We start from the raw sequence: 11,411 nt of genomic DNA, 5'->3' as shown, positions 1-11,411 counted from the left end.
AAAAGAATCCGAAAATACGAAGATAGTGTAAGGAGCCTCTGGGACAGCTTCAAGTGTACCAACATCAGAATTATAGGGGTGCCAGAAGATGAGAGACAGCAAGATATTGAAAACCTATTTGAAGAAATAATGACAGAAAACTTCCCCCCACCTGGTGAAAGAAATGGACTTACAGGTCCAAGAAGCGCAGAGAACCCCAAACAAAAGGAATCCAAAGAGGATCACATCAAGATACATCATCATTAAAATGCCAAGAGCAAAAGACAAAGAGAGAATCTTAACAGCAGCAAGAGAAAGAAAGTCAATTACCTACAAGGGAATACCCATACGACTGTCAGCTGATTTCTCAACAGAAACTTTGCAGGCCGGAAGGGAGTGGCAAGAAATATTCAAAGTGATGAATACCAAGAACCTACAACCAAGATTACCCAGCAAAGCTATCATTCAGAATTGAAGGTCAGATAAAGAGCTTCACAGATAAGGAAAAGGTAAAGGAGTTCATCGCCACCAAACCAGTATTATACGAAATGCTGAAAGGTATCCTTTAAGAAGAGGAAGAAGAAGAAAAAGGTAAAGATACAAATTATGAACAACAAACATGCATCTATCAACAAGTGAATCTAAGAATCAAGTGAATAAATAATATGATGTACAGAATGAACTGGTGATTATAATAGAATCAGGGACATAGAAAGGGAATGGACTGACTATTCTTGGGGGGGGGAAAGGGGTGTGGGAGATGTGGGAAGAGACTGGACAAAAATCATGTACCTATGGATGAGGACAGTGGGTGGGGAATGAGGGCGGAGGGTGGGGCGGGAACTGAGAGGAGGGAGTTATGGGGGGAAAAAAGAGGAACAAATGTAATAATCTGAACAATAAAGATTTAATTAAAAAAATAAAAAATAAAATAAAAATAAAAGAATCAAGCAATGTAAATCTATGGCATTAAAATGAGTACCCTAAGAGTACCTTGTTTTTGGAAATGACCTCAAAATGCCCTAAAAGGTTTCAAGGGCAGGCAAAATGACATAGGTAGAAGTAGGCATTATGAAAAGACATTTTGCATGGACACAGACTATATTCCGTGAAGGCTTGAGGAGGGGCATGGAGTGGGGTAGAGGGGGGCTAAGTGGGGGAGACATTTTGAAAAACTCAAGTAGGAAAAATGTTAATGGAGATAATGGAGAAACTTCAGTTGAGTATATTATTGTGTTAAAGAAATCAGTCAGTTTCAGAGTTCCTACTATGTGTCCAACCTATTGTTAAATGTTGGACATAAAAAGGAAAATTGGACAGATCCTATTTCTTTCAAATGGGTGACAGATAATTATCACACTGTGAAATTGGCATTAGGTTGGGGGCTTGCACAAATTCCCCTGACAGCCCTGATAGAAATGGGTTAGGTGAGGCATTTAAATTCACGCAAAGTTATTGATGGATTTATATGTCAACAAACCAATAGTGACATTGGTTTAGTTGGGGGTGAAGAGGGGGGAGCTGGAGAGTGGCAGCAGTTTTCAGACACGCATCATATTAGAAAGACAAAAAGAAACCAGGAAATTCTCTTCCAAGACACAGTGGGGAAAAATATCCATAACTTCCTTTTGGTACAATGTGCTTGCTAGGAATTTATTTTTTCCCTCGTCATTAAAATCATAAACATACTCAAGGCCTTAGAGTTTTGTGAGCATATTATATATTCAAAACATCAATTGAGCATGGTATTGTCAAGTGTGTGATTATAAGGAAAGGGTTAAATGGAAGGGGGTGTTTCAGACATGGGAAGGCTGGATAGAAGGTTGGAAAACACTGTTTTCCCACTTGCAAAAACTCTGAACTTTTAAGCTCCCCAAAATGCATGTGGGTGTGTCTGTGAGCGCAGGCAGATATATTTCAGTAGAATTTTAAAACAATTTTTTTTAAATCATGCTCTCTCTGTATTGCTCTGGGCAAACACGGAGCAGCCCCCTTAGGATCATGCGGCAAAAGCTGCAGCAGAAGCAACGACTGGCAGCGCTGTTTTTGTCGCTTTCCAAGACATCCTCTCCCCATTCCCCCACTGGGAGCCACCATCTCCAAGCCTGGATCACCTCTGGGGACCTGGAACTGGGGGCGGGGACCCGGGAACCTGGTTCCTCTAGAAAACTTTGCTGCACATGGGAGTGAGGGCTCTAGTCTTGGTGCATGGAAACATGCCACCAGCCAGCTGCCTCTACTTGGTGCTTGGGTGTGGCCCTACCTCTCTGGGCAAGGTGCGGGCCCAGGGCAGCAGTGTGGGGTGGGGCTGAGGGTGGGGGCTCAGCTGGGTATATAAGGCCGGTGGTGCTGGTTTAACTTCTGACTTGGGTTTATTTATTTGGGGAGCATATGAATCACACAGGCTGGTGGAGGTGGTAGTGGTGGTGGTGGTGGTGGTGGTGGTGGCATCAGCCACCGCAGAGTCTGCCACAGACAGTGATTTTTTTTTAAAAAAAACCATGCAGCAGTGAGTGATGGGAGCATCGTGGCTCCTGGGCACAGGCTGGAGCTGCAGAGTTTTTGGGGTGCGGCAGCAGTGCTGAGAGAGAGGGGAGCATCTGGGACCCAGCAGCCACCCCAGAGGCGCTGGCTGGGTTTTTGTTTGGCAATGCTCAGCACCAGGCAGCCCAAGTGAACAACTCCAGTCACAACAGCAATCCACCTTCCTGCAGCCGAAGGAGACTGGACTATCACATCCATCCTATTGTTTAGACACTTGCCAGGAGCTCCGGAGTCAGTGGAGCCACCAAGTCCTCACTCCTGGTTGCCGCTCCCCCACGGGGCTGACAGAACTGGACACTCCAGCACCAGGGCTGATGGGACTGGGCGCCACCATCTTGTGGCTATGGGCATTGCCATCTTTGTCGTGGAGTGATGGTTAATTTGCATATTGCTCTTTTATTAGATAGGATTAATGTTATGAGTTATCATTAATTGATTTGGGGGCAACTTCTCTGTATCCTACACTTTACCAAACACTTACACATCACTTTATCTACCTCTGCGCCGTCCTATAGTCCCTTAAAGTAGGCTTCATTGTTGCACTCTTCTCCTGATGTGGAAAGGCACCTCAGAGTTCAAAGGTCAGGGCAGAAGTCAGGATTTCAACCACCCCTGGTGCTAGATGCCAACATCTAAGAACCTCACCATGCTGCTGATTATATTATCTGAACATAGTGACAGAATAGCTGAAATTTGAGCATATCTGGAGTTATAGGGTAGATCACGAAATACTCTTTACAAACAAGATGGCTTTTGAGGTAACACATTTACTATACCATGTTCCCTAAAGATTCCTGATACACAGGGATTTGATGATAAACAAATACCAAATATTCAGTATCTCTATATGAAATATAAACTCGGTTTAGGTCTGTGTGGTGGCATACTGGTACCTAAACACATTTTATTTTATGTTCAAAGTTTCTATCACACTTGTGAATGCTCTTCTCCTCAGTGCTGCTGTTTCTGAAAATGAACATTAAAAATAAAGCTCAGAACTCTTTGTCTCCTCAGAGAGGAGGAAATATGAGAAAAACAGGAAAGAAGGATCTGTACTTAAAAAGACATTCTTTAGTTAGAATAGAAGTTGTGATATTGGTGTTACGGGCATTTGTGAGTTTCCCTGCTGTTGGAGAAACCAAACTGACTGGTGAAATCTCAAAGCCTTAGTCCTTGGGAATTTTCTCCTTATGTCAGATTTGCTTTATAAAGAATAGGTTTACTTCATCTTATGTTATGTTTCTATTTTAAAGAAAACCTGATTGCAATTTATGTTTGTTTTCACGTTATTAAGGACTCATATTTTTATTTATAAATTCTACATTTTATATTTTCTTCAAATATACTTTTAAAAGAAAGGTTATATTTATCACACCGACTTCTGTAAAATATATGCAAAAAACCCTACATTTTTTTATGCGACTATTGTCTCATATAGGGTTCCAAATTTCTCCAGCTGGCAACCCCAATATTTCTGGTAGAGGGTGAGGAACATTACCATAAATAATTAAAAAACACACAAATTACTATAATTGTAAAATCTTTCAAAGCCAAATACAGAAGTGTTAATACTATGGGTGTGTTTTGTATACATTTTACAAACTCTAGTATTATTTCCAGAATGAAAGACACTTCCTCAAATAAGGAGAGCAGATTTGCCATTTCTGGCCAGCCAGGGTCACTGGCCTCAGACAGCATACTGATAGATTTGGCTGCCTGTTCAGAATAATTCCACCTGAGCCTCAGATTTAAAAATTGAGCCCTAATTTATAGTCAGGCCCTACCTCCTTTTCTAGTTCTTAGAAAACTGTAACCTCTTTCACAATTGTAACTGCTTGATTTGAGTTGGTCTTCTTGCCTTACCCGGACTGAAACTAACTCCTTTCCTATCACATGAAAAACATATATACTCCTTATTTTTAACTTCTCCCCTTTTTCTCATCACCATTATTCTATAATCTATTTATATACAGCATTAGCAATGTTTCATTTTTTTTCATTTAAGTCCTTGCTTACTTGATTATTATCTGCTACCTTCACTGGTCTATGAATTCCATTAGGGCCTCGACTTGGTCTGCTTTTCACTTAATATCTTAATCTCTACTCTGTGGGACAGGATACCAAAATGATAAGTTTACCAGTGAGCAAATAGAGATTGAATAAATAATTGTCCAGAGAAAGAGTGGTATCCACTAAAACATAAGAGAACTATAGGCAGTGAGCTTTTGACCTTTTACATCTCACTGGCCCTCAAATCTGGGGCAATCTTCCTTGTAATTTTCAAAAATCATCATACAGGTAATACATATGTCTATATCAATGGTTATGTTCCCTGGACAAAAACTCTTGCCATAAAAAATGTCTATTTGCCCTCTGAGAAATGAGCAAAACACCAAAACATAATAGATCAGGGTAGATCTGTACAGTCAAAGAGAAAATATTCCAGGCCAAAAAGATTGGTTTAATTTTTCAACAAAGGGATGCTATTCAGTGTGACTCTCACAAGGGAGAAACTGACATCAGCCTTCCTTGCAATGTTCAGAGGAAAAGGTGCCCAAGGATACCTGTTTGGGACTTGGAGGAAACTCTATTTCTCCTGTAGAAATAGCATCCAGCTTCACACATCCCTACAGAGCAAAAGTCACATAGTTTATGAGCCAAAGAACTAGGAATTGTCAAACACTCTTCCTTGCTCCCTCTTTCTACCACTCCCCAGCAGCCCTCTTCTTTCTTCATCTCCTACCTTTCAGCCATCCTTCAGAATTAGAACTTAGCTAAAGGATCATTGCCTCCAAACTTTTCTAACTCCCCTCCACTGCAGCCCCTGTACTGGGATAGATGCCTCTGCCCTGGGCTCCCAAAGCTTCATACACTTTTCATGTCACAACATTGTCTACCTTTTATATTCTTCAGTAGGTTGCGGATTATAGGATGACAAGAGTGAGGTATGATTTAGTCATCGTTCGCGGTGCCTTGCACAGAGCCACACTCTCAGGAGCTGTTCTAGAAATGGTTATTGAGTGAACAAGTTGTTCTGATCCTCTCTTTAGGTAGCCACTTTCTGATTATTACTGGCCTTCACACGACGAGAGGTGCACAGGGAAAGGGTGCAGGTCAGAAGAAGGACATGTATGACCCCCTTATTAATTGCTCATTTCACTGGCAAGTGAGAAAGTGGTGTTCTGGTGTATACATTAGTCTCAGCGCACTTACTGAACATGTGTCCATTCTGAAAAAGTCAGGTTAGGCCAGGTCCCACCCTGTTTCACCAGCAGCCGCCTTCAAGCAAACACTCTTTCTCTGCACCTCTCTGACCCCAACTTTTGGTTTTGAAGCATTCACATATGGGAGGAAAAGTGAGTCAAAACGCAACCTAAAGGCAGTTCTGTGCTGAAAAAAATGCTGCAAATGATAAAAAGCGGTTTGCACAAAGACTACATTCATCGGCAGTGCTCTGATATTAGATTTTTATTCAATTTAGTATCTGTGTAGCTGTTTAGCCATTGAGTGTTGTGATCTAAATTTATTCTACGTTGAACCTGCAAAGAATTTAACCTATAATAAAAAACAGCTTGTCTTACTGGTTTCATCCCAGGAAACCTATTTTCCCCTTAGATGAAGTATCATACAGGGCTTTATTTCCCATTTTTCTAGAGGCCTTGGGGTTTAGCGAAGATGAAACTCAAAGCAGAGGTGGGGGGATATGGAAGGGGCCCTCACTGCTGACTTGGGAGGGTGGGGCGGGGCCCGAGGGGGCAGTGCTCTTCACTCCAGGCCAAGCTCTTGTCACTTCCTTGCTTTGTTCTGAGCTGAGCTTCCATATTAATCAGCTGAGAAAAGGAAAAAAAATAAAAAGTAGCATGTCTTTGGGGCCATTTGAAAAGCTTTGTACCATTTTTATTTCAATAATGGACCTTGGCTGTAGTTTCCTTAACTTATAATTATGATTTGAATGACTACTACGATGTTGCATGTTTTCAACATTCCAGAGCCCTTGCTAAACCCTTGCTATGCATTTATTCCACTTAGTCCCTACAATGAGCTTGCAAGTTCAGCACTCATGCTGTCACTTTATATGCTTAGAGATGTTGAATGACTTGTTCAAAGTCACAGAAAAGGAACTGTCAGTGCCATGACTTATACCCATGACTGTATGATTCAAAAGTTCATATTCTTTACCACTGTGAAGGCTTCTGCAGAGGCAGGTTAACCATCACTTGGTAAGCACTGGCAGTTGGACTCAGTGGCTACTTCCCCAGCCTGTCCTGTTGTAGTTTATTAGCTTTTTGAGGCCATAACCCCCAAAATGACCAGGGATAATGCATCTGATTGATCATTACTATAGGAGAGCCATGGCCAAAGGTACAAGTTACATAACAGGAATGCTTCCCAGGTACACAAGAGAGAACCATATCAAGTTAACCTAGGGAAAATGTACAGTCTTTCTCTGTTTGCAGGTTAAGGGTTTTAAGCACTTTTAACACGTTAAGCGCCCAGTCAATCACCGGTGACTGACACTATACTTTTCGTCTGGAAGACAAAACAGGCTGGGTGCTTAACAAGTTAAGGAAGAGATAGATGTGATAGCATGCCATGTTCAGAGTGTAATAGGGTCCCTAACACGTCTATAAGGACAACCATTTGTGTTTAGTAGAGATGAAACAAAAGTTGAAAAGATAAAAAGAGACCCAATCACATAAAATCAGTATGCATGATTTCAGTCTTTTCCTCAACAAATATTTATAATTTGCTTGCTTTGTTGTAGGCTCTGTCCTAGGTGCTGGGGATTTTTCTCTCTACTGAAGCTCCTATTAGGTTCTCAGATCATAATGTGATTAAAGACAACTGGTGACGACCAAAAGGTGACACGGGGCCCAGGTCAACTTCCCCAGAGCCAGGTGCAACGCTGCCCTCTTCCACTCGGGGGTCCTGCAGGGGATAGGCCATGCTATGAAGCAGCAATGCTGCCTTCCGGAGTGTGGACCTGCAGCGAAGCCCCTTCTGTACCAGGTAAGGGGGTATTATATCCAGTGCACCATTCTGCCCTCTGAAGGAGAATATAGAAGAAGAAAACAACTGGTTGTTGAATAACATTCAGCTTTTTTTTTTTTTTTTTTTTTGGTTAATCCTCACCTGAGGATACTTTTCCCATTGCTCTTCAGAAAGAGTGGAAGGGACTGGGGGAAAGAGAGAGGGAGAAACGTGGATGTGACACAGACAAATTGACTAGTTGCCTCCTGCACAATCCCTGACATGGAGTGGGTCAGGGAGCAAACCTGCAACTCAGACACATGCCCTTGACCTGAAATTGAACCCATGACCCTTCGTGTATGGGCCAACGCTCTAACCACTTAGCACCACTGGCCAGGGCCTTTCAGCTTTTTATTGAGCAGTATCCCAAGGTGCTTTTCATGTAGGAAGGAAACAGAATACTCTCTGACTTTTTTTTCTTCTAAAACAGAACTTTATAGATAAGGTCAATTGAAGTTCAGGGCTTCTTTCTCTCAGTTCTGTATTTCTTTATCATCAGGATATCATCCCTCCACTCTTTACTTAGCACTTACTACATGCCAAGCCCTGTACTGAGCATGTCATAGAAGCTGTGTTGGGTGGTTTTCTTCTTATGTCCATCGCATAGATGAGGGAACCTGAGAGTTAGCATATTTAGGTGATTTGTCCAAGTAAGTGGCAGAGCTGGCTCGGGTCAGATCCAGGTCTGACTTCAATGTCTTTGACCTTAAACGGTAGCATACTCTCCACTCAACAAGTAATTATGGAGTGCCTGCTATGTGCTAGATCCTCTAGACATGGGTACAGAGAGGAGAGAAAAACAAAGTTTCTGCCTTTAGGGATTTCTTTCAGGGTCGGGGAGCAGGAGAACAATTAACAATCAAAGAAACTGTAGCATCAGGGAGTGAGAGTTGTATGGGTGACGTTATCCTATACTGATAGCTACATGAGGCTGTGTGTGTATTACAAACGTGCCTATGGCTAGAAAGACATATACGATAGGGTGGTTATCTCTGGGTTGTCAGATTTTTATTTTCTTCTTTGCACTTAAGTTTTTTTTCAAATATTCTGCAGCACCTGTATATTTCTGATATAATCAGATGTAACCCATAAATATTACTAAAAACAGAATTTTGACAAACTACATGTGGTATAGGTGCTCTCCTTTCACCTTTTGTTTCTGTTCTTTATATTATAAAAGAAGTATAGTTTGTTTTTTCTCAGCTGTACCAATGCCTGAAATATTTATTCCTCTCCCAGGAATCCTGCCAGCTCCTTTTGCCCCAAGCTTTTCTGAATTTGTGCATATCAAGGCTCCTAAACCCTGGCTTTGCATTTGAATCTTCTGGGGAGGGTTTCAAATACTGATGCCAGGGCTTCACCCAGACCCACTAAAGCAGAAAAAAATTTAAAAATTAATTTTAAGTCCTCCAGGTGACCTTATTATGCAGTCAGGGTTGAGAATCCTTAGACAGTGGGCTCACTCCCTCTGCTCTCAGAGTCCCCAAACTAATTTCCAGGGTAGAGAGAAGCTAAGTGCATTTTCAGCCCTTACCTTCCTCTCTGTCTCACATGGTCTGGGATGGCCAGCGAGGAGGAGGCAGTAGACCTGAGCAGGTGGCCAGATCCAGGCAAAAGCTGGGCAAATCCTGAGTTCTCTCATATCCTGTCTGCAGCCCCAATCCCTCCCTCATGACCTACTTACTCAGGGCCTACAGTGTGAGGGACTCAGGATTGGAGGACACCAGAAATTTTTAACAAAAGCCAAACACTGTGCAGATGGGGAGCACAAGATGCACTCCAGCCACACCAGAATTCTCACTGTTCAGAAACAAGCACTCACCATCATCATAGCTTTGGACCTTTGCCTGTGCTGCCCTCTCAAACTGTAAGATTCTTTGATGCCAACTGTTTCCTCCCCTGGGATTGAGTTCTGCTTCTTTTTGAAGGCTAAGCTCTGAAAATTCCTTCCTGATCCTCTGCTCTCCAGATAGGATTACTCCCTTCCTCAGCATTCATGGATCCCACCAGCAGGAATTTATTCCCAGTATTAAGGCAGCACTTCATGCCTCATGCCATCTGAGGAGGTGTCCGCCTGCCTGAGCTGGTGGGTGGTCCTCAAAGGCAGCTCAGGTCCTTATTCATCACAGTATCCCCATACCTCACATGACTTATTGTCAAGTAGAAGGGCCCAGGCATGGTGTCAGACAGATCTGGGTCCCATCCCAGCTCTGATTAAATATGGCTGATTCCATGCGACACCACCCAATCTTTGCCTATGAGCTACACAGGTTAGAAATGCAGAATCTCAGGTTCCAAGCCAGACTAGAATCTGCATTTAGCAAGAGCTCCAGGTGACTCACGTGCACACTAACGGTTGAGAAGCACCAGTAGACTCCTTGATCCTCAACTTTCTCAGCTGTGAAGTGGGAGTAGTAACTCCTAATTCACAGGCTGGTTGTGAGGCTTGAATAAAGCAACCTACACGAAGTGTCTACTGCAGGACGGAGAACATGCAAGATATTTTTATTTCTTCTGCTCAGTGGATGTTGCCCTGGGAGAAAGCAGGAGTCCGTGGTGGCCCACATGAAGGGGCCTCGTGTCTGCCCCAGTGAGCACTGAGCTCTGTAGTGGAGCAGTCTCAGCAGCCCTTCAGGAGGAAGACAGGACAGACATCTCTCTGATTACACACACTCTGCTTCCATCAGATCCTGCCAAACCATCAGGGCAGATAACCAAGGGGAGTGACATTAATTCAATGGCACCATTTCCCCTTTTTAACCTTCAGACCTCGCTCCCAGACAGATTAGATAAAGGCTGCTCCCTCAGTCCACTCTCTGGGCCCTGGTGGAAGGCTTTACCCAGAAAGCCAAGAGAAGCCTCTGGGCAGGTGCAGATGCATACCCGCCAAAGGAGTGGAAGTCCTTCAGTGACACGGCCTGAGGTTGGCCGAGCCAGGATTGAGAACTGGGGATTCTGAGCAGCCAGCAGGAATTTCTTGCAGGGCAGGGAGCCAGTGCCTAGGTGGAATCCAGTGGGATTCTAATTACACAGCAGAGACTGAGAATACAATATAGATTGGAGTTGCTAGAAAGTGGCAGACCGGGGAGCACGGAGCCAGCAGGTATGGCCTAGGAGCATCTAAATATGAGGATTTGCCTTTCAGGACATTACAGTCTAACAGGAGAGATTAGACTCCCAGTTACACAGAGTTCAAATAAGTGCAGTTGTTGCCAGAGCGTCAGCATCTGCTCCAGCCTTAATTCTCAGATCAGAGCTTGGGGTAGTGGAGTGAATAAAACCAGAGGTAAAGTGGTAGACTCATTTTCACATAGTATTATGGAGGGATAATTGACATGTAATAAACTGCCCATCCTTAAAAGGTACAATTTTATTTGTTTTATCATCTACATACACCTGTGAAATCAGCACCACAAACAAGATAATAAACATATTCATTACCCCAAAAGTTTCCTTTCTCCCCTTTGTAAATTATACCTCCCAACCCTCTCTGCTCCCCCAAACCCCAGACTACCACTCACCAGCTTTCAGTCATGATAGAATAGTTTTCATTCTCTAGAATTTTAGATAAATGGAACTATACAGTGTACTCTGTTTTGTCAGATATCTTTCACTTAGCATAATTATTTTGAGATTCACTCATGTTGTTGCATGAGTCAGCAGTTCATTCCTTTTTTATTGCTGAGTAGTATCCCATTGCATACCACAATTTGTTTATCCTTTCTTCTGATGATAGACATTTGAACTGTTTTCAACTTCTGGCAATTGAAAATTAAGCTGCTATGAACATTTATATAAAGTCTTTGTATGGACGTATCTTTCATTTATCTTGGTAAATACTTAGGAGGAATTAATGA

This window comes from Myotis lucifugus, unplaced genomic scaffold, assembly GCF_000147115.1.
Source record: "Myotis lucifugus unplaced genomic scaffold, Myoluc2.0 scaffold_28, whole genome shotgun sequence".
Classification (NCBI taxonomy): domain Eukaryota; kingdom Metazoa; phylum Chordata; class Mammalia; order Chiroptera; family Vespertilionidae; genus Myotis; species Myotis lucifugus.
Note: the sequence above shows the minus strand (reverse complement) of the source record.